The sequence below is a fragment of the Ictalurus punctatus genome, chromosome 20 (assembly GCF_001660625.3).
Source record: "Ictalurus punctatus breed USDA103 chromosome 20, Coco_2.0, whole genome shotgun sequence".
Taxonomy (NCBI): domain Eukaryota; kingdom Metazoa; phylum Chordata; class Actinopteri; order Siluriformes; family Ictaluridae; genus Ictalurus; species Ictalurus punctatus.
The window spans coordinates 12618428-12642487 of record NC_030435.2 but is presented as its reverse complement, the minus strand read 5'-3'; the positions used below and the strand labels follow the sequence as shown (position 1 = coordinate 12642487).

General features: G+C 43.3%; 1 long non-coding RNA gene across 1 annotated transcript; it reads left to right on the top strand.

Moving 5' to 3' along the window:
* Nucleotides 1-1032: 1032 nt before the first annotated feature.
* Nucleotides 1033-3869, top strand: LOC128628840 (uncharacterized). Its single transcript, XR_008393088.1, has 3 exons — nucleotides 1033-1455; nucleotides 1716-1822; nucleotides 2831-3869. It is a non-coding gene; the product is annotated as an uncharacterized LOC128628840 (long non-coding RNA).
* Nucleotides 3870-24060: the final 20191 nt, after the last annotated feature.

Sequence of the window (24060 nt, the reverse complement as noted above, 5' to 3'; positions counted from 1 at the left end):
AGCTGTGGACGTCGCTCAGCCTCCCGGTTCAGCTGTGGACGTCGCTCAGCCTCCCGGTTCAGCTGTGGACGTCGCTCAGCCTCCCGGTTCAGCTGTGGACGTCGCTCTGCCTCCCTGTTCAGCTGTGGACGTCGCTCTGCCTCCCTGTTCATCTGTGGACGTCGCTCAGTCTTCCTGTTCAGCTGAGGTCGTCGCTCAGCCTTCCTGCTCCATGGCAAATATCGTTCCCCCCTTCTGCTTCGAGGAGACCCACGCTCCTCTCCCTGGCCGCACGGAGACCCACGCTCCTCTCCCTGGCCTTACAGGGGACTTCGCTCTGCCTTCCAGTTCAGCTGGGAACGTCGGCCCGCTTTCATGCTCCGACGAGGACGTCGCCCCGCTTCCCTGCTCTGCCGAGTACAGTGCTCTGTTTTCCTGCTCCACCGAGGACGTCGCTCTGCCTTCATGCTCCGACGAGGACGTTGCCCTGCTTCCCTGCTCTGCTGAGTACAGTGCTCTGTTTTCCTGCTCCGCCGAGGTCGTCGCTCAGCCTCCCTGTTCAGCTGAGGACGTCGCTCAGCCTCTCTGGTCAGCCAGGGTCGTCGCTCCGCTTCCCTACGCCGCCAAGAACACCGTGCAGTTTCCTGGCTCTGCTCGGGACATTCAGCCCAGGGGGCAGGGGCCGCCAATGAAGTGGGATGACTCATGGCACTCCGGGAGAAGTGCCTTTGAGGGGGGGGTTCTGTCATGATTCCCCCTTGAAGCAGCGTGCTCTAAGCACGAATGCGCGAGCACCTGCTTTTCCGTTGTTGACTGTAATGACATCTGGACTCGTGTGTTTTGTTTGTTTGTCATGTCTCCTCCCTGTTCTGTCATTGGCTGGGATTTCACGTGGGTCTGAATTGCTCTCAGCTGCTAGCGGTTTAGACGCTGATCATGTCTGCATATATACCGTGCGCCTCCCAGCACACAACGCGGAAGATTAATACTTTAGAGTTAGTTTAGTTTGGATCATAGTCATAGTCATGGTCCATGTTTAGAGTTTGTTCACGCTGGATTATCCGCTTCCAGTCCCTCGTCATAGTTCGTTTCTTGTTTTGTTTATCGACCTAGATTCCTGCCTTGCCCCGTGTATGCCTGTTTGCCAATCACCTGACCTCTTGCATGTTTGTGGATTTCATTTTGGATCACGTTTTGGATTTGTCTGCCTGTCTCTCAGTTCAAATAAACAACTGTTCATCCTGCACTTGCATCCGTCCTATCTCTTCTCCGTCACGATTCATGACACACTATTACAAGGTGGTCAGGGTACACTGCCTTTCCAGAGAAGGTCCTTCATAAATACTGTAGCGTTAGTGTCTTCAGAATTTAGATCCTTTTTTTTTTTTGTTGTTTTTTTTCCTTCCCCAGTGTTTGCTCAAAGGAGACACAGAAGGCAGCTGCTTGATGGACAGATGCATGAAGCAAGTACCACAGGTATTAATCATTCAAGAGACTGCATTGAAAACTGTTTTGACCAAAATATTAAAAACCCATAAGATATTAAAATTCATCTAAAAATACCAGGCTTACCCAATAAAACAGAATAACAACAAAAGACTAGTCATGTAACTCATCTATTAAGGTTTTACAACCAATCCACAATCTAATAAAATAGTCATGGTAAATGAGATTGGCTTATTTATTGATTGAAAGCATGTGTATCTGGACTGAAAGAGTGTGTATCTGTGTTTTAGTGTGTCCTGGGGTTGCAGAGTTGGCACAGCAAGTCATCATTTCCAAGGAGATGTACAACTGGATTCTAAACATCACACCAAGCAAACTCAACATGAATTTCCAAGAGGTGAGGAAGTGAGAGAATGAATGAAGAGAGGAGGCAGATAGGGATCCAAATGCAGGTGAAAAAAGGCTTTATTTATAAAGCTTGCAAATTTGTCTCCAAATCATGACACAAAAATGTGGTCATGGTCAAGAAAATGGGAATGGTCAGGTGAAGAAAACAGCATGAACTGAGATAGACATGTAAGGCATGACCTTGGCTAGAGCCTTTGTTTCCCTTTCATCTCCAGCCCTTCCCTTCATGCAGTGGCTTGTGTTCAGCTGACAGGGTATTAAAAAGCCACTGGCAAACAATTCCAAAACATGAAGCAAAAACTATCAACTAAAACAGGAAGAAAGTCAGACGATCAGCAACCAGTACAATGTCGGCAAATCCAAAAACTAAGCAATAAGGCAAGATCAAAACCAGAATATCAAGATACAAGAATGCAAGTCTTGGTAAGTCTGGTTAAGGCACACTGAGCATTACTGCACCCTGAATAAAGAAACATGAGGGCTTAAATACCAGGCTCAAAAACCAGGTAGAATCCATCCATCTTCTATACCACTTATCCTTTTCAGGGGCAGGGGGAAACCTGGAGGCTATCCCAGGGAGCATCAGGCACAAGGCAGAGTACACCCTGGACAGGGTGCCAATCCATTGCAGGGCACAATCACATACACATTCACACATCCCATCCATACACTATGGACACTTTGGACATGCCAGTTAGCCTACCATGCATGTCTTTGGACTGGGGGAGGAAACCGGAGTACCCGACGGAAACCTCCGCAGTACAAGGAGAACAAACTCCGCACACACAGGGCCACGGTGGGAATCAAACCCCCAACCCTGGTGGTGTGTGGCAAACGTGCTATCCACTAAGACACTGTGCGCCCTAACCAGGTAGAATATAACAATGAATTGCTTGGTGCTGACTGATATAAAACACAGAGTGTATGTAATAGGCTTTGCATTGTGCTTTTGAACATTGTGTTAACCCTGCAGGTGTGTGTGTGTGTGTAATTTCAGGTGCTGGTCGACCTCACCACTAAAAATGAACATGGTCTATATGAAGCACGCATCAAAGCAACTGTAGGCGGACATCCTTTGACCTTCTACAGTCTTGTGGGCTTGGAGAATGATTCATTTTATAGGAGCATGCCACGCATCATTGCTCTAGCATTTGATGCACTTAAAACTTAAAGAGGCATGTAAACAAACATACTCCACACTGCAGTCTGTATTGGTATGGATAGTGGGTATTAATCACCCAATCTTACATCCAGCACTGTCTGGGTTCAGTATAATTTCACTTGTTTGAAGTGACATACAGGAGTAAACTTCAATTGACCTTGGGTATATAACTTGCTAGAGAAAAGTTACTTACTATTATTTGAAGGCTGCTCCCTTCAAGTGCTGGACAGAACTGATTAAAGTGATGCATTTTGTCCACAGACTTCTGCAGCCTGAGACTTCAGGTTGGGTTTAAATAATATTTTTTCATAAATTATACAAATTTCAGCTGCCTATTAGCGGTCAGCGGAATAATTGCTTCTTGAAGTATTTTTCAGTAGTCATTAGTTCCATATTCTGGGGAACAATATGTCAAAAAATGTTCGATATTTTAATTTAAAGACTTTTAATTAAAAAACTTACAGAAATTGAGCAGGGTTCTGTGAGCTGAACCTATCTGGTACTTGGAGTTTTTCTAGAACTGATGTTCTGATATCATATTTTTCACTGATATTATTTCTATGGGCCATGTGATCCATATGGGCCACGTGACCCATATAAGCAATGTGACCCATATGGGACACATGACCCATATGGGCCATGTGTCCTTAATTTATTCATTGCAATACAGGAGAGGTGGAACCTCTTTTGAACTGGACTGATGCCATTTTTAATGTATTTATTTGTATAGATAAAACCACTTCATATTTTTGTAAAAAAGAAAGAAATAAAAGAATGCAAATGAAATTTATCTCAATAAATGCTTACATTTTTATTCAGACTAACGTGCTTATTGTGCCAAAACACAATATGAGGATGTATAATCAGAAGTATAATCAGAACAACAGGCATCTTGGGAATGCTGCACTGCTCCAGCACTAATTGAAACATTTTTTAAATCATTTTTGTAATCTTTATTTGCAGCACTGCACTCAGTTAATCCTGTACTGTATCACACATCCAATGAAAGAACCAATAAACTCTACACTTTTCAATCAATGTTGAGCTGTTTAGTCTCACCAACAGTGTGGAGAATGCTTTTGTTTTTCATGGATTACAAAATTAAGAGGAGTAAATTCTCAACAGTGTATTTTCCCTCTCAGTGGCCTTGGTAGAACATTAACACCATACTGAAATAATGTGAAACCGTGCTGTATTAACAAATTGTGCTTCATGAGGTGGAGCCATTGGAGCAGGGCCTGGTCAAACCAGACTGTAAAGAGGCACCCCAAGACAGAGTATCTGAAGGTGAGGAACACCCATTTAATACCCAAGCAGTCCTCCACTGGACTGCATTTGCTCTCCTGCAACAAGATTTGCAACAATTTGCAACAATGGGTGCTCCTCCTTCTCCACCACCTGAGTCAAAACAGATCCCAGCCCTCCAAAATGTCAATCTGCAGAACAAAAAGGATAGAGAAATCTGGCAAATGCAACAGCAAGCCCCTACACAGAAGCACGTTTATCTGGCAAAAGGACTGTTCACACTGCTCTGTCCACTGGACCAGATCTGGTACCCTTTTTAGTGAGATCAGTCTGAGGGATGGACCTCATAGTTGACTTATCCCCCTTGTTGTGTGACCTCAAAGGCCCATGCCACTTGGCAAGTAATTTGGAACTTGACATGGGTGGTAATGCAAGTACCCAATTTCCCATCTCTAGCTGAGACTGACACAATTCTCCTGTGTTAGCTGCCCTAATGTGTGGAGATTCACTCTCAGATCCAGAATGTATTGAATTTAATTTTAACTATTCGAAGGTTCCTCCTCCCAATTTTCTTTAATGACACCTAGCATGCCCTGCGGATTGCCACTCTACAATAGTTTCATACAAGAGGCTTGCAGACCTCTTGTACTGCAAACAACAAGGGCTTATTTTGAATGAACTTATGAATGATATTTTTGACTGTCTGATCATTTGACCAGTCCACCCGTTTGAGGATGGCAAACACTGGTGCAAATCTATTTACTTTTTAATCAATTTATATTGCTCGCTTAGTGTGCATGACATCAATGCAGTCTGAATCTCTTTCAGCTTTCCAACTCAGGAGATTATGCATAAGAGTGCCTCAGCAACACTACATGCTTAGATGCTGTGAAGCGGCACTGCTTCTGGAAATTACATTGCATAATCCACCACAACTAAAACAAAGCGATATCCTCATGCACTCCACCCTAATGGCCCAGTGAGTTCCATACCAATCCACCTGCATACATACAACACCTGCATACATTGCTGCAAAGGCCTGCTAAATAAAAGCATTTCCCCGTGGCTCTTTGGGAGCAGCTATTGGGTAGTTTCTGATCTTCCCTGAGGAGCAGAGGTGCAGACATAGGACCGAATGGTAGTAACCAGGTGGCAGAGCGATAACATCCTAGCCAGAGTCTGGTGGCAGCGCAACAACATCCTTACCGGGATCTAGTGGCCAAATGGGGTGGACATGGGAGGGTGCTCTACTGGCCTCTGGCATGAGCTTGGCTTGGATGGCTGCCCTGTTGGCCTCTGTCATGACCTTGTCTTGGGAGGCTGCCTCTTTGGCCTCTGGTGAGAGCTTGGCTTTGGAGGCAGCCTCATCGGCCTCTGTCATGAGATACCAATAAAAATAATTTTAAAAAAGTAATAATGACACACTAGGGAGACCATCAATGACAAGATATGGGCAGAGACAAAACACAAACCAAATCAAAATGCATGTGGCAATGTAAACAAACATGACAACCCGGAAGTAGGCGCCATAGAGCTGAGAGCTGAAATTTGCGCTGAGAGCCACGGCATGCAGTGCTCGGCCTTAGGGAGAATACGTGACATGCAAGAGGAATCACTATGGAGGAATCCATCCTCTCCCCTGAGTCACTGTGACACAAAGTAGCCATTGATGGCAGTGGCACCGCCTCCCCAGTCAGTGCCATAAAACCCACAGCTTGCTACACTGTGGTAGGACCCATCTGTAATCATGGCTTTTTATATTTCATTAAACCCAAGCCAATTAGTCCCCAAAATGATGCAAGGGTGAGGCAGGTACTAACTACCTCAGTTCAGCAAGGCGTGATTTTTACCCCCTTGAATATTCATTAGTATGAGGTAGGTTCCGTCTCAGTCAGGGAAGCCTAAGGGAAAAACACGGGCATATACATTCAGGTCCATAAGTATTTGCACGATGACACAATATTCATAATTTTGCCTCTGTACAGCAACACAATTTGAAATAAAGCAATCAAGATGTGATTGAAGTGTAGACTTTTAGCTTTAATTCAAGCGCTTTAACAAAAATATTGCATTTTTATTTTTATTCAACTGTTTAGGAATTACAGCCATTTACATAGTGCCTCCATTTTCATAGGCTCAAAAGTAATTGGACAAGTTTTATGGCCAAGTGTTGCCTATTTATTAAGCAGGTGGAGATAACCAGGTGGATGCTACACACTAGTGGTGGTTGAGAAGATTCCCCCCATACAATATAAAGAGCTTTGAGTGTCTAGATAAGCGCTATACAAATGTAAGGAATTATTATTATTATCTATTATTATTATTATTATTATTATTATTATTATTATAACAGGTCTGGAGTTGAAGTGTAAAATTTGCATTTGGTAGCTGTTCATGGGAACTCACACTATGCCGTGCAAAGAGGTGTCGATGCTAGTGAAGAAGGCCATCATTAGGCTGAAAACACAAAACAGACCAATCAGACAGATAGCAGAAACTTTAGGAGTGGCCAAGTCAACATTTTGGTACATTCTTAAAAAGAAGGAATGCACTAGTGAGCTCAACAACACCAAAAGGCCTGGAAGGCCACAGAAGACAATTAAAGTGGATGATCACCAAATTCTTTCTTTCGTGAAAATGAACTCCTTCACAACATCTAGACCAGTCAAGAACACTCTCAAGGAGGTAGGCATATAATTGTCAAAGTCTACAATCAAAAAACATCTTCATAATCGTAAATACAGATGGTTTACCTCAAGATGCAAACCACTGGTAACACTCAAGAACTGAAAGGCCAGATCAGACTTTGCTAAAATCCTTTAAATAAAGCCTGCCCAGTTCTGATGCTATATTAACTTGTACCAGAATAATAGGAAGAGAAGAGTATGGAGAAGGAAAGGAAGGGCTCATGACCCAATGCATACCACATCATGTGTCAAACATATGGAGATGGAGTTATGGCATGGGCATGTATGGCCATGCATGGCCGATGGAATTGGGTCACTGGTGTTTATTGATTATGTGACTGCTAATATAAACAGCAGGATATATTCAGAACTGTACAGAGCTATACTTTCTGCTCAGAATCAGTTAAATTCTGCAAAACTGATAGCACAGTGCTTCACTGTACTGATAAATAATGACTCAAAACAGAGCACCAAAATAACCCAAGAGCTTCTTAAGGTAAAGAAATGGGATGTTCTTAAATGGCCAAGTCAGTCACCTGACTGCAACCAAATTCAGTCTCCTCTCTCATCCACAGCCAAAGATTGATCATGGCCCTGCTGTCACAGTGAAGTTTTGTGGCTGTTCTGGTTGGTGGTTGTGGGGCTATAAGACTATATTGTAAAGGAGCTTAATATGTTCTGCATTATATGTGCTTCTGTGCTTGGTACACATTACAGTAATAGTCTAAATGCTCTTATTCTTTAAGAGTATCAATAATTTTTAAACCAGTTTATAGAATAAAATAGACTATTTAAACTTCAAAACTCAAAATATCACTTATTGAATGTTATTCTTTTTAAATTATTCATTTTATTTCATTTTCATGAAGGGTACCAATCTGGAAGTAAATTTTTTATAAATACCTATTTTAAAAACAATTCATGAATGATCACCTGAATGTAATCTTTGTGGTTTTATGATTTAAAAAATAATTTTCAATGTTTATTAAAGAAAAGAAGCTAGGTACAAAGTCATGCTGTAAAAACATTTTAAGTACAAATGTAAAATGTAGACATTTGGCAAAACAGATCTTAAAGGTTCATTGGTTAACTCCAAAAGGTTAACTCCGATCTGAACCAGAGCAGTGAATTATTATTGGACATCTGTGCTAGTCAAGGCTTGTCCATAACAAACACCATGTTCAAGCACAAGGATGCTCATAAGTGTAGTTGGTACCAGAGCACCTTGGGCCAAAGGTCGATGATTGACTTTAGTTGCATCATTGGACCTAAGGCAGTACGTTTTGGACACTCAGGTGAAGAGCTGATCACCACTTGGTGGTGAGTTGGAGCCGATTAATGGAATGCTGGCCGGATAGACCCAGGAGACACAAACTAGCAGTGAGAGTCTGCTGGGAACGTCTGGCTGATGATGCAGTGAGGACAATATTCTCCTGTATCCCGAGTGAGGCCAAGGACATTGAGTACGAATGGACCTTATTCAAGACCTCAGTTGTGAAGGCAGCCTGCTGTGGCATGAAGGTGGTTGGTGCCTGTCAAGGAGGCAACCACAGGACCCGCTGGTGAACACCGGTGTTGAAGTTGAAGAAGTTGAAGAAGGAGGCCTTCCAAGCAATGCTTGAGTATAAGTTTCTGGGGTTGATTGAGAGGTACTGGTTGGCCAAGAGGGCTGCAGCAGGGGAGGTCACCAAAGAGAAAGCTCGGTTATGGGAGAAGTTTGGAGAGGCCATGGAGAATTACTATTGGATGGCTTCAAAGTTGTTCTGGCAAACCATTCAGCACCTTAGGAAGGGACAGTGGAATAGTGCCCAAGCTGTTCTCAGCAAGTTCGGGGAAAAACTGTGCACTACTGGGAGATCATTGAAGGTGGAAAGTACACTTTGAGGAACTCCTCAACCCGGTGGTCACATCCTCCGTGCAGGAGGAAGTTCTGGATAGCTCCGGCAAGACTGTATCTATCACTGTAGCTGAGGTTGCTGCAGCGATCAAGGGCCTCCACAGGGGTAAATCTGCAGGGGTAGATGAGATTCATCCAGAGATGTTGAAAGCACTGGACAATGTTGGGATGGCATGGCTGATGTGCCTCTTCAAGTAATTTCTAACTGTAACAGAATACATTTTTAAAGTAACCCTCCCAACCCTGTGTATATGTATATATGGCTAACTTGTTTGTCATTGAATCACAATTTCATAAATACACTTGATCTTCACCCTTGGGTGGATGGATTCCCCTCATTTATATATGTGACAGATTGAGTGTTATACTACATCTCAAGAGTCAGGAGTCATTTATTTGTCATTTGCAGTTACACTGGGTATGCTGGGCATTGTAATGCTTGTGACGAGGCTCAGATTTAAACAATGACAGTACAAAGACTTACTGACATGAACAAACACATATTGGACATTAAGGCTAAGATGATGCTGTGATGTGATGGCAAATGAGACAGTGATTTACAATGACAGAGTAAAGTGACATGTGCTATTAAATTATAACAATAGAAGAGTAAAAGTGATATGTGCTATTGAATTTTTTCAATGGCAGAATAAAAGTGACTTGTTATTAAAGAAGGCAGAACAGTAAATACAACTACAATAAATATGAAATGGTAAATGTGAATAGTAAATATCTAAGTCTATGGATGTGGCAGTAATAAAGTGTCACAGTGCTAACTGAAGGACTACTGGCTGTTAAGTAGTCTGATGGCTTGAAAATATATTCTTCAGTCTGGTTGTCCGTGATTGGATGCAATGGAATCATCTACGAGATGGCAGTTTCACAAACATAAAATGAGCAGGGTGAGTGCAGTTCTTAATGATACTGTGGGCTTTACTTAAACAACATGTTTGGTAAATGTCCTGCAAGGCCAGGATTTTGTTTCCAGTGATGAGCTGGATTAATCACATGTTGATACTCTTTCACACCTTATACATTGGTTATACATGAGTGAATTATACTTGATTTAAAATTGTGTTAAAATATTCCATATATATTCCCCCTTTTGGGAAAGTACCTCCTAAAGAGTGCAGCTTTACAATCCAGTAGTCCCTTCAATTTATACTAACTAGTGACTAATCCCAAGGACCAAGTCCTCTTTCCAAGGAACAAATTCTGAAACAGCTCTCTAGTGGAGCATCAAGACTAAGCATGTCCCTCCACACTTGACTAGAAAGGAGTAAAAGATCCTATCTGTCCCCTTAAACTTAACATCTGGTTATGCTAACTTTAGCAGCAATAACTGCAACCAAATGCTTCCGATAACTGGAGATCAGTCTTTCATTTATTTCTAAAACTAGGATTTACTCCTATGCTTTGGATTATTGTCTTGATGCATAATCCAGTTGCACCTGAGTTTAAATTTTTACCCTGAATACTGGACATTCTCCTTTAGGATTTTCGGGTAGAGGAAAACTTGACAACAAAAACACTGGACACAGCATGAAAACTGACGTAAGGAAGGCCGGAAGTGAATGTTGGCTCAAATTTAGCCTATTACCCAAAAACGCTTAAAATTCAACTTAGAAGCCAATACTCACATCTACCTCTGAGCCCAGTTGGAGATAGAAAAAAACACCAGCCGTGAGTGAGAAGAAGCAAGGGTCCAGCTTTATTGCTTCCGTTCCACCACACGAGATCCACACCGATGAGAATTCTCAGAAGTGATCTGATACCCTGAGCTTAAGCTCCAGTATTTATACTGTACTTACACAGTAAATAACCCATATGTTTCAAGAAGACTATGATATCACTACCAATAGGGTTAAAAAAGAGCTCATCTACCTTACTCTTATGTTCCAGAAAAGTTCCATTCCACTTACACATAGAATCAAAACCAAGGGATTTCTAATAACCCAGAAAATCAAAACCAAGGGATTTCTGATAACCCAGAGAATCAAAACCAAGGGATTTGAATAACCCAGAGAATCGAAACCAAGGGATTTGAATTACCCGTAAAATCAAAAGTGGAGAGTCAAAACAATCTAGAGTGACCTCTGTCTTACTATTATCTCGCGGGGGGGGGGGGGGGGGGGGGGGGGGGGGATCTTCAGCATCTGAATTATGAGTAAGTTACATTTCTCTGTATTTCTAGCTTATAATTTATTTTCATGTTTGCTCTATATTTCTTATTTTATATATATTTATACTACTTGAAATGCGGTTTACTGTACTTCCAACTTCTTAATATCATTACAGTTCTACTGTCCTCCATATCCTACTATTCTGTTTTTTATAGAGAGTTTCTCTATTACTATAAGATATTATAATATCTTATTACTCCTTTCTCATTATTCTTATAAAGTTATTCATGTGTGTGTATGAGAAAGAGAGAGTGGGTGTGTATGTTGTGTCTACTTGCCCGCCCTTGACTGTACGAGCGTGTGTGTGTGTGTGTGTGTGTGTGTGTGTGTGTGTGTGTGTGTGTGTGTGTGTGTGTGTGTGTGTGTGTGTGTTAGCACTCCTCAGCTCAGCACAGTGTAGTGCTCTTAAAGATCTTTAAAGTGTAATTCCAATTTGTCAATGTCCGCCTAATCCCGCTTCTGTGTGTCTAGGTGCCCGTCGTCAGTCCTTCCTCTCCCCGTTACTGGATCTGGATCCGATCTGGATCTCGATCTGGACACTCATTATCAGCTTATGCATCTCACTGCTGATATCATGGTGCTACTTAACTATCTTCGCAGCACCCCCTCCAGAAATGGAAATGGAAATGCGGGGTTCGCCCCTCCCCTCCGATACAGAATCTGCCCCGTGAACGTGTGTGTTGATGCCTCTACACAGCCAGAACCCCTCTCCAGCTTTCAGTCTGAGGGAGATGTCCTCTTCTCTGATCCGGGCCCCGACCATTCGTCCCTCTTCTCACCTACCAGTCCGCCCCACTCTCAGTGGTCCTCTCACTTCACCTTTGCCGACTTTCCCATGTCCCCAGGACGCACCCCATTTCCTTCCCCCTCCCGCTCTCCTCCAGACTACGCACCCACCAGTCCTGTGAATTACCAATAAAATTACATTTTACTCATACTAAGTCTCCTTCATGTTTATTTCATGTCATTTTTATCCACAACATTTCCCCCCTCTGAGGCTATAAAGCCTCATACAATACCTTAATTAAGCTGGTATACCTGTGGAGGAACTGTTTCTGCCATGGCCCTGCCCACTAGATGTCGGAGGATTACTCTAACGGAGCCATAATGCGCCCGTCCCCGTACTCAAATGGGTCCCTTACATTAACCACTTCTACGCCACACCGAGCAGAATAGGAGCTGAGGAGGTTTTGTAGATTTGGTGTGATACTTGCTAGCGTTGTACGCCCCGTGGCTTCATAGTAGATTTGCAGCTGGGGAATGAACCTTAGGACCTACGGACTTATGGCTAGATGTACCTAGCCATAACTCTTAACCCTTAACTTACTTCTCCTTTCAACTTATATATATATATCTTATTTCGAGTCTAACTACCTTGATTATACATTTGTTTGCCTACATCGATTATAAGTGTGATGAACTGAGTTCCCCTAATCATTCATTACTCATTAGTAACTATTTGATTGGATCTACACGTCCCTATCTTTCTCAACTAGGCCTGTCAGCCCACAGTTTTGTATTTGTCGGGACCTGCAGAGTCTTGCTTCCCCCCAAACAACAACCCCAATCCTGCGCAGTCAGGGGTGGGCGAAAAAACCTCCTATGAGGAAAAATTCCCACCCTGCCAGCACTGTGTGCTCGACAGCACCATTATACTTTTCTCGTGCCTGAGTGCGTCATAACATCACAAACATTTTATAACATTTTATAATAATACAACTTGACAGTCTCTGTTGGCAGTATCTCTCTGTATGCTGGTTGTCTTCAGCTCAAGCACTTTACGTACTGTAGAGAGCCACCCTTTGGGGAGAGGTTAGGCTAGCACGTACACCCAGGGTATGGATCTTCACATCTTCTCATCCTGTCTGCCACTGACTTGAGAGTTCTATGATAGCCAACCCCCGTTGACGGCAGCTTCGTACACCGCAGCTTCGTACCGGACCTTCACGTGCTCCCCACCATCTCGTCATTGGAGGAGCATCCTCCGGGGGTCGCATGTTCTTGTAGTCTGCTGCTGCCTTGTAGTCAGCATTCTCTTGCTGCTCCGGGTCTCCTACCTCCGGGTGAACACCTCCCCCCGTTGAGGCGGTGACGCCTCACCCATAACAATGCACCCAGCTCTTTTCCTGTGAACAGATAGCTTCATACATAATAGTTTAGTGGTCTCATATGTTTTTGATTCATCTGCAATTACTCCAGCGGCAGTCCATTATGAGGAACAAACACAGACATGGGTCGACCCGTAAGCATTTCATGCAGTGTTAGATACATATTGCTGTTAGTCTGCATGTGATAGGTCATTAGTGCAAGAGGTAGAGCATCTACCGAAATACGTTTAGTATCAGCACAAATTACGTTAACTTGAGATGGTATGCCAGATCTAGGACCTATCCCTGGTCAAGGAAGAAATTTTCAAGCACAAATATCACACTTAGATTATCCTCCACCGTTGCTTGCAAGTACAGAGATCATTCCTCTACCTTCCCCCTCGCACACTGGCTAAGATCATGGGCATCTGTAATACATACAGCGAGAAGTGCAGTCAGAATCAGAATTCAATTAAACTATTTGCTCGATAAGTGACGTTCCAACGTTTTTTTCTAGAACCACATTGCATTCAAACAACTCCAAACAGACGACACAATCCATGGGCCTAAACGTCAGTATTTATCTGTATATTTATATATATTAACAATTCTACCCTTAACCAGGTTGCACTCTGTAGTGATAGATTTCAATTCAGCCCATTGGGCAGATCAGGGTGTTCATAATGTTTGTGAAATTTCAGACCCGAAACTTTTAAGCTCGAGGAAATGTGAATTTCGGCTAGGCAATCGTGAGTGTTCTCAGTGACTGGCTCCACAGAATTAATTAGGCTCTGCAACACTACAGTTGGTGTGTTAGGCACACTAATAGGTTTAAGAATTTCATTTTGGGTGGCACATAGATTAACCCCATAATCCCCATATCCTGTTCTTTCAAAATAGATATGTCCTGGTGTTATGAACATAAGATCGATGTGTGAGAGAGCAATTTTCCCAGTGATCTGCACTAAGAGAGCATCTCCAGCCGCGGCACGCCCCGTGCTGGCAATCCTTGTGCCACCAAATCCAATGTTTTCAATACATAAACTACAGCCTTGTAAGTGTCTCACACTCCTGAGCCGGGACCCCCCCAGCAGCACCCCCCCTTTCAGTCACATGTAAGACACAGTCTTTGTTGATGTTTGAAAGCCCTAGTACAGGTGCAGAGCATAAGTCCATTCAATGTCAGGCTTGTCCCAAGAACACCCAGATCTCAGGATGTTGTCCTGTAGAGAGCAATCATTGATCCACTGCAGATCATACTTGATAACGTCCAGGAACATTTGTTGTGCTTTTATGGGGCGGAGGATGACCCCAATTATGTCCTGTCGGCCTTGCGAGCGTGCAAGGGAGTCTATGACCACAGAGGAGTAAACCGCAGGGGAGCCCACAGCCCCCGAAGGAGACGCTCCCAGGTGTACCACTGATCTAGGAATGTTAAGGGGAGTAACTGCCTTGAGCTCTCACATGCAGTCACTTGGAAAAAGCGCTGATCAATAATAATATCATGTGGACTGGAATGGGTTACAGTCGGGACATCTTATATATATATATATATATATATATATATATATATATATATATATATATATATATATATATATGTCTACATATCTATATATATATATATTCTATATACACCATACTATAAATAATGGTTACTGGGTGGGTTGGTTGTATTGCAGAACTTATCGCATTTTGTGTGAAAGGTGTTATCACAGCTTGCTGTAGTAATGCTAGACTAAGTGGGCATGTCCCTTCATCCTTTCTTGAGGATTGAAGATATTGTTTTCAGGACACAGGATGACTATACTTCACTTTAGCTTACTACAGTGAACTTGTTACTTGCTGTGCTTCAACCTTATGTAGCCCACAATGTGCCAGGTATGTTAGCGCGTTCATGATGAGGGGTGCCATCATCACTGTCCATGTTGGAAACTGGAGACAGACAACTGGGAACACACAACTGCAAAACTCCTCATTAGATGTTCAATTTATGCATCAGATCTAGGTCTATTAAAACGGTGAATATTTATCAAGTAATTTACTGTACACTGATTTCAATAAAGCAGAAAGCCATTCAAAAACAACGCAAAATGAGGAGTTCAGTTTTTTAATGTATTAGGACTTCTGATGTTTACAGATCACTCAAATTATCCAATACAAGGCCCTGATTGTGTGGAGCCTGTATTTCTAAACTTAGCAGTTGGTATTATTTCATCTCTTTTAACTTGTCATTTTAATCTTCCATTAGACAATGGGGTTATACCAGAAATTTGGAAATCAGCTTATTTTTTTGTTTATTTATTAAACCAGGGAAATCCCACTATATTAGATCATTACAGTCAAATCCCAAAGCCTCCTGTCCTATGTCCCTTTTAGAAAGCCTTTTCCGTGAACCATTGACATGTTATCAGTCTGCAAAACGTCTAAGGTCATACAAACATATCAGCACAACCGTTGTTTTGAAAGTCCTAAAACAATGTCACGGTGCCTTTTGCACTTCCCTGTCTGTCGATTTTAGTCGACACAGTGGGTCAGGAAATATTGCTGCAGAGATTAACTAATGTTGGTCTATCAAATCATTAAAAAAATTTACTAAAGTAATCTCTACTGCTCTAATCAAACGAATAACACCTCTCTTAATGGGGTCTTCCACTCTCATGTATAGTTAACCTGTAAAATAGTTCTAGTCTGTTGACTTTAAAAATACAAACCCAATTGGCAATGATACATTCTTATCCCTTCCTGATTTTCATTTACCAGAAAGATATTGAGAAAGCAAAACAAAATTCCTTTAGTCTAAAAATTTGTGGTGTACACTAACCTAACATATTACTATCCCATCTGTGCCAACGAGTGATAATCCCAATAATAGAGTAGATGAGGTTGAGATCTAGATATGCATTTACAGTCCCCTAGCCACTTTTATCCCACTAATTTTCATTCAAAGCAACCTAGTGAATTTGGTTTTATATGTATAACTATAGTGTTGAGTCTAAATGGTATACATGCATGTACATGCATTTTGTCTCTTATTAACTTATAACTGTACCACACTCAAAATATCACTCAGATCCTTCATACATGACATTTAAATGTAATTTAAATGCTCACTTTGGAGGAATGGGAATATGTATTCAACTTAGTGTAAAATAAGATTTATCATCTATGAGCTTTGTTTCAACTTACCACCAAGTTGTTACCTTGGCTGAGCGCCCAATTGTGTAAGGCATAAGATTTGTCCTATAAATGTATCCAGTTCATTTAAACTGTATTTGACCATACTAAGGTAGTGTTAACTCTACTCATGTCACAAACCACATTTCCCATCCTGCACTGCGGTCCACAAACATGGCTGGCTGCCATGGACTGCAATTCCCAGATCACACACACCTGCATCCAGTTCTCAGCTCTCAGTTTTTCTCAGTTCTCAGCTGCCGTATAACGGCATTCCTCATTATGCAACATAAATACCACACGCCAGAAGAATTCACACTTACACTGCTTAACAATGTATAGACACGTACCCGTATAGGACTCACCGATACACAAATTAGTTATGGTTATTCCAGCTCTTGTTAGCGAGTCAGTTCATGAAGGTAGAGTGCTCTCTAAAACCAAATGTTTAGGCTCAACATTATCTCAACAGGGAGGATGTGACCTAGCCTGATACGGGGAGAGACTGTAACCTCGGGTCTGTTTTACTTTTCAGGGGTTTTTTATTAATATGTTAAGTACATCACTCAAAACGAACAGGTTCACATGTCAGCTGATCGATTTTATCATTAGTCAGGCAAAGATGCCTGTGCAGAAGAAACTATGTGGCACAACCCACAACACATAAACTATTATTAAAGTTCTCTCCGGACTGATAACATCAAGAAATACTGATTGATTTTAATTTTTACCGGAATATATTTACGCTTATATATACAGGGAATCACACAGAATTCAAACTACAGTTAAAAGAATGCTGTGGAGCATATATGGAACTGTATGCGGTCAGGGGTATGGTTAGTAAATTATACAATGAAGGTATGATTAGTCCTTCTGAACATCGCCATACGGTCATAGAAAAAGAACAGGTATGCTATTAGCCCTGTAGAAAAAGGTACCTTAACCCCTAACTACTCTGCTAGACCAGTGCTCTCCGGACCCGATGGTAGGGGAGTGTGTAAAGATCCCTGCGGAGACTGGAGCTCAGGAGGTACGCTTAGCTGTACTTCGAGGGCCTGCAGCATATCCCAATCAATAGTGCTCATAGGCATGGCGGGATCGCCAATTAGGTTATCAGATTGCCAGAGAGTGGGCCAGTGTGATAACAAATCCTCCTCTGTTGGGGTTACTTGCGGGCCGGCAGCTACGACACCCGCTTCTACTCGGGGCGAGATAACAGGGTCAATATCATCGTACGGAGAGGAGAGAAGCGGCGAGCCGGTTAGGCTACTGGCCTCAGACGGGGCGGTCTATCTAGCACTTCCACAGCCCGCCGCTTAGCCTGGGCTCGAGCGCCGTAGGCCGGACCCATAGATGATGCATCCGAATCACTGTCCCTGTCGGTTAACACCTCCATCTCTGTGGGCTGCCCTGTATTGGCAGGGCCTGGGTTTGCTGGTCCTCGCCATCCCGTACCTGCACCGGCGCGGACGCATTGGTTCAAGTGATACCAATGATCTCTCCCCACAACTTTCACAGCCGTGGCTGTTGCAGCGACCACAGTGAAGGGTCCTCCCCGACATGCCCCGAGGGGGCTCTTCCTCTTGAACGTACGAATGTGTACTTTATCCCCGGGTGCCACTTGACGTACATCCTCCCGTACCTCGTCCCCACCGTGGATTGCCTTTCTAACCTGTGAATATAACTGTCTGTGGATTTGAGTGAGGATTTGCATATAATCCTGCATTTCGCCCTCCAATTGGGCCACAGACGGCCCCGTGTATGGACCTTGGGTGTATGACATAGGCATTGGGCGCCCAGTGACCATTTCATGAGGAGTCAAGTGCGTCATACGATTGGTCTGTGATCGTATCTTCATCAACGCCAGTGGTAAGGCTTGGACCCAGTTTAGGTGAGAGTCATCGCATATTTTTGCCAGTTTATTAGTTAGGGTACTGTACCCTGGATCCACCATACCCTGGGACTCAGGATGATATACACACCCTAGCTTATGATCCATCCCCAAGGCAGATGCAACATTCTTGAGGACGTTATTTACGAAATGGATGCCATTGTCCGAACTCAAAAAATCAGGGATACCGAATCGAGGTATGACCTCGCAACATAAAAATTTAGCTGCGGACCCTGCGTCCTCCTCAGAAGTAGCAGTCGCCTCCACCCACCTGCTGAAGCAGTCCACTATCACCAGAAGGTAGCGTTTCCCTTCTACCTGGTGGTCCGCTCCCATGTCTACATGATTCATCATTATATGCCGAAACGGTCCCATCGGCAGGGGAATATGTCCTAAGGGGGTGGTAAGGTTCTTTTGCACGTTGTGGTTGATGCACACATCACATGCGTTCAACACTTGGTCCACCTGAGAGGCCAGCTGAGGGGACCACCATTCCTGACGGATTTTCCGGATAATTTCGGCCTTATTGGTGTGATCCACGCCATGGGCTTCTTTGATTAAGCGTGGGAGGAGGCTGACTGGGGCTATACACAACCCTTCTACACTGCGCCATATCCCAGTACCCGCCTCTTTTTGCGCCCCCCGTTTTATCCAGGTCATTATCTCGTTTACTCCTGCGGAGTTTTGTATCCTCACTACACGGGCTCCATTGTCTTCCTGTGGATGCCGCAGCTGGCTGCTCTCCCCGTCCTGAGTTGGGGACATCATCTGTGCAGGCCCTGTGGCAGTCATTTCTCAATAATGGCCTGACAATACACACTTTTCCCCTTCAGTTTTCCTTTTCCTGGATCACACAATCTGGGAATATGTTGTTATATATTACAGGTCTAGTAGTTCTTATTTATACAATGGGCAGTCTGCTAGTCTAAAATATTATACACAGCAGATTTTTATATCAAATTAATTATAACACACACAGTCTCGCCGACTCACCGAAAGTATGTACTGGATTCAAAACATTCGAAGACCGCAAGACATCTCACAATGCTCTGCGCTCTGCGCTCTGCAGAGCACTCATACACAGAATCTTTTTTTTTTTCCTTTTTTTTTCCCTTCCTCCCTACTTCCACACAGACGCGCAGATAAGAACAGACAGGAACACACACATACACCACCATAAAATTCAACTTAGAAGCCAATACTCACATCTACCTCTGAGCCCAGTTGGAGATAGAAAAAAACACCAGCCGTGAGTGAGAAGAAGCAAGGGTCCAGCTTTATTGGTTCCGTTCCACCACACAAGATCCACACCGATGAGAATTCTCAGAAGTGATCTGATACCCTGAGCTTAAGCTCCAGTATTTATACTGTACTTACACGGTAAATAACCCATATGTTTCAAGAAGACTATGATATCACTACCAATAGGGTTAAAAAAGAGCTCATCTACCTTACTCTTATGTTCCAGAAAAGTTCCATTCCACTTACATATAGAATCAAAACCAGGGGTTCTCAAATTACACATAAAATCAAAACCAAGGGATTTCTAATAACCCAGAAAATCAAAACCAAGGGATTTCTGATAACCCAGAGAATCAAAACTAAGGGATTCGAATAACCCAGAGAATCGAAACCAAGGGATTTGAATAACCCGTAAAATCAAAAGTGGAGACACAAAACAATCTAGAGTGACCTCGGTCTTACTATTATCTCGCGGGGGGGGGGGGGGGGGGGGGGGGGGGGGAATTGACTCAGCCACCTTTATAAATGGCTCCTCATGGTTCTCTCTTAAAATTAAGGCCTTCCTTGCGAGATAAGAATCTTCACCATCTGAATTATGAGTAAGTTACATTTCTCTGTATTTCTAGCTTATAATTTATTTTCATGTTTGCTCTATATTTCTTATTTTATATATATTTATACTACTTGAAAAGCGATTTACTGTACTTCCAACTTCTTAATATCATTACAGTTCTACTGTCCTGCATATCCTACTATTCTGTTTTTTATAGAGAGTTTCTCTATTACTATAAGATATTATAATATCTTATTACTCCTTTCTCATTATTCTTATAAAGTTATTTATGTGTGTGTATGAGAAAGAGAGTGTGTGTGTGTATGCTGTGTCTACTTGCCCTCCCTTGACTGTACGAGCGTGTGTGTGTGTGTGTGTGTGTGTGTGTGTGTGTTAGCACTCCTCAGCTCAGCACGGTATAGTGCTCTTAAAGATCTTTAAAGTGTAATTCCAATTTGTCAATGTCCGCCTAATCCCGCTTCTGTGTGTCTAGGTGCCCGTCGTCAGTCTTTCCTCTCCCCATTACTGGATCTGGATCCGATCTGGATCTCCATCTGGACACTCATTATCAGCTTATGCATCTCACTGCTGATATCATGGTGCTACTTAACTATCTTTGCAGCACCCCCTCCAGAAATGGAAATGGAAATGCAGGGTTCCCCCCTCCCCTCCGATACAGAATCTGCCCCGTGAACGTGTGTGTTGATGCCTCTACACAGCCAGAACCCCCCTCCAGCTTTCAGTCTGAGGGAGATGTCCTCTTCTCTGATCCGGGCCCCGACCATTCGTCCCTCTTCTCACCTACCAGTCCGCCCCACTCTCAGTGGTCCTCTCACTTCACCTTTGCCGACTTTCCCATGTCCCCAGGACGCACCCCATTTTCTTCCCCCTCCCGCTCTCCTCCAGACTACGCACCCACCAGGGTTCGTTATATTGACATTTTTTTCGTTATATTGACATTTTATGTCTTTAAACAGATGAAAAAAATATATGTGCACTAAAATAGTGAATATATTTTAGCATTTTCATTCAATCGTTTCAGTCACCAAACAAAATTAAAATCATTACAATCTTTCATATTTTTGTAATTATTATAATGTACAAGTAATTTTATAATGTACAATTTTCATGTTTAAAAACAATATTATCAAGTAATATTATGTAAATGTGGCACCATCTGTGCTTCACCTGGTAATATCAGCATCTGGCTCATATTCAGCATCCGGATCATTCGATATGTTATTGTCAATAGGCGACTACACAATAGTTTGTTTCCTGACAGCTTCATCATCAGATCCAACGTCAAACTACGCTAATATTTGATTAGAAACTTGTTCTGCAGTAAATCGCTGAGCCATGTCAAGTTTTCTAATGTTTCTTTTATATCTGGGGTAATTGTGATTGACACATTACATTACCATTGTTTACCAAACCAAACATCCACCTTGAGGAATAAAAGTAAATTGCACTTATTGGGAAAATAGAAAAAGAGATTCAATATTGTCGCGCATAAAATATACTTACACGATTACATACCTTGGGTCAGTAGCGAACCTATAAACTTTTTACAATAAATTAATTATAAAGCAGATATTATTTGACAATTTTATATTTTTTCTTGTTATATTGTTGATAATAAATAGATTGAGGAATACTAAGAAGGTGGATGTCATATCACAGCAAACCAGTGACTACATTTACCATCCTGCACTGTGGCCTACAAACATGGCAGCCATGGACTGTAATTCCCAGAACACTCACCTTCATTCCAATCACACACCTGCATCCAATTTCACAAACAATCACACCACACATAACAGAGACTGTTCGAACACCAAGTCTTTGCAAAGTATATGCTCAGTTCCTGTCCCTGTCTCTGTCGTTACCAAGCCTTGATACCGTGGTTGTTTATACTGGTTTTGACCTTGTTCTTGTTTACAACCTTGATTCTTTGCCTTGCCTAGTGTGAACTGTTTGCCTGTTCGATTAACCCTTGCCTGTTCATGATTGTCTCCTGCCTTTCCTTTGGACTATTGTATTAAACTACCTAACCTGCACTTGCTTCTGTCTCAGTCTCCATTACGTGACAGAATACTTTGCCTACAACATGGAAGCAGCAGGAGAGCGTCCCCCCTGGAAGTTCCAACTTCCTTTGATGGCTTTGAGGTATATCCTGAAAGTTATCTACTCCAATGCCAGTTTTATTTCCCCAAGCCCACAGAGAAGCAGTGGCTGGGTTCATGCTGTCCCGACTCACTGGCCGCAGTTGGGCCGAGTTCCTGATTACTAGGGGCCAGCGAGCTTAGCCAAGTAAGCCAGTTGGCTCAAACCTGACCTGGAGAAAATGTTAGGAAGGCCCAGCCTAATGGATGAACCCTCTTAGACTTTCACCTCATATTACGAGAGGGAGCTGGCCTACAGCTCAGCTTCAGTCCCTGGCTGACAGGGCAGTGGCGGGGATGAGACAGACCTGCAAGACCGAGGGCTGCTGTTAAGAAGCCCAGCTACAGTGTCCCACCTGTAGTAAACATTTGCGATACCCGGATCATATTTCTGCTCTCAGGAATGTTTCAAGGGAAGCTGTTGTGCCCACAAACGTCTCCATAAGAGAGCAAGGGCAGAGCTCCAGCTTGAGACCCATGAGGTGGTCTCACCCGCCAAGCTCTAGCCGGAGGTCAATCTGCCAACCTCCTTCCCAGAGCTCCAACCTGAGACCCACGAGGTGGTCTCACCTGCCAAGGTCCAGCCGGAGGTCAACATGGTGACCTCATCTCCAGAGCTCCAGTCAAGTTCCTGTTCAAGGTCGAAGAGGCATCCTCCCAAGACACGTTCCTGTCTGAGGTCCAAGAGGCGGCCTCCCAAGACACGTTCCTGTCTGAGGTAAAAGCGGCGGCCTCCCAATACATGTTCCTGTCCGAGGTCAAAGAGGCGGCCTCCCAAGACACATTCCTGTCCGAGGTCAAAGCGGCGGCCTCCCAAGACACGTTCCTGTCCGAGGTTGAAGAGGCTGCCTCTCAAACCATGTTCACGCCTGAAGCCGGCTGATATGGGCAATCAAGCTCTGCTCATGCCTGAAGGGACGTCACGACCAATCAAGTTCTGCTCACGCCTGAAGCCTACGTCACGACCAACCAAGTTCTGCTCATGCCTGAAGCCGATGTCACAACCAACCAAGTTCTGCTTACACCTGAAGCCGACGTCACGACCAACCACGTGCAGCCTGCAAAGTCAATGGAGAACGACGCTCTACCTCTGTGCGCCGCTGAGGACATCGCTCCACACTCAGGAAAGGCTGACGAGACAGCCCACCAAGTCAAGCCCCCAACTAAAATTAATAAATTTCCAAGCCTGGGTCTTGCCTAAAGGCCCCGGCGCACCAGCCCCAGCCTCATGTCTGCTTTTCAGCTCCTTGAGGAACCTGCTACATGTTGGACAATGCCTGCATTGTAACCTGAGGGGCTGTGAGAAAATTTTGCCCAGAGTGCCAGGACCACCGGGGAAGGGAGTGTTGGCTCCAGTGACTACATTTCCCATCCTGCACTGCGGTGTACAAAAAATGGCAGCCATGGATAGTTGCCTTCTGTCTCCCTCATTATCAAGCCTTGATACCATGTTTGTTTATTCTGGTTTTGACCTTGTTCTTGTTTACGACCTTGCCTCTTTGCTTTGCCTAGTTTGGACTGTTTGCCTGTTTGATTGACCATTGTCAATCGAACGATTGACATGATTATTGTTTTCTGCCTTATCCTTTGGACTATTGTATTAAACTACCTAACCTGCACTGGCTTCTGTCTCAGCCTCCAGTACATGTCAGTGGAGGTCTAATGTGGAAAAAATTAATGAGGGGGATGGTACTGGATGACGTCTGGGGTCCCTAATGACCTAAGGCATGTGTTTAAGGGTTAACTTCATGCTGCTGAAAAAGTTGTATTTAAGTGTTGATTTGATTGAACAGGGCTGGCAGTAATCAGGCCTGGTTGCATCTAGTCCAGCTGAACCCCATTATGCATAATGCAGTTTCATAGATTTGGGGAAATACATTTTCACAATGGCCCAGTTGGTATTGCACAACTTTTTTGCTTCAATAAATAACTGTATTTTGT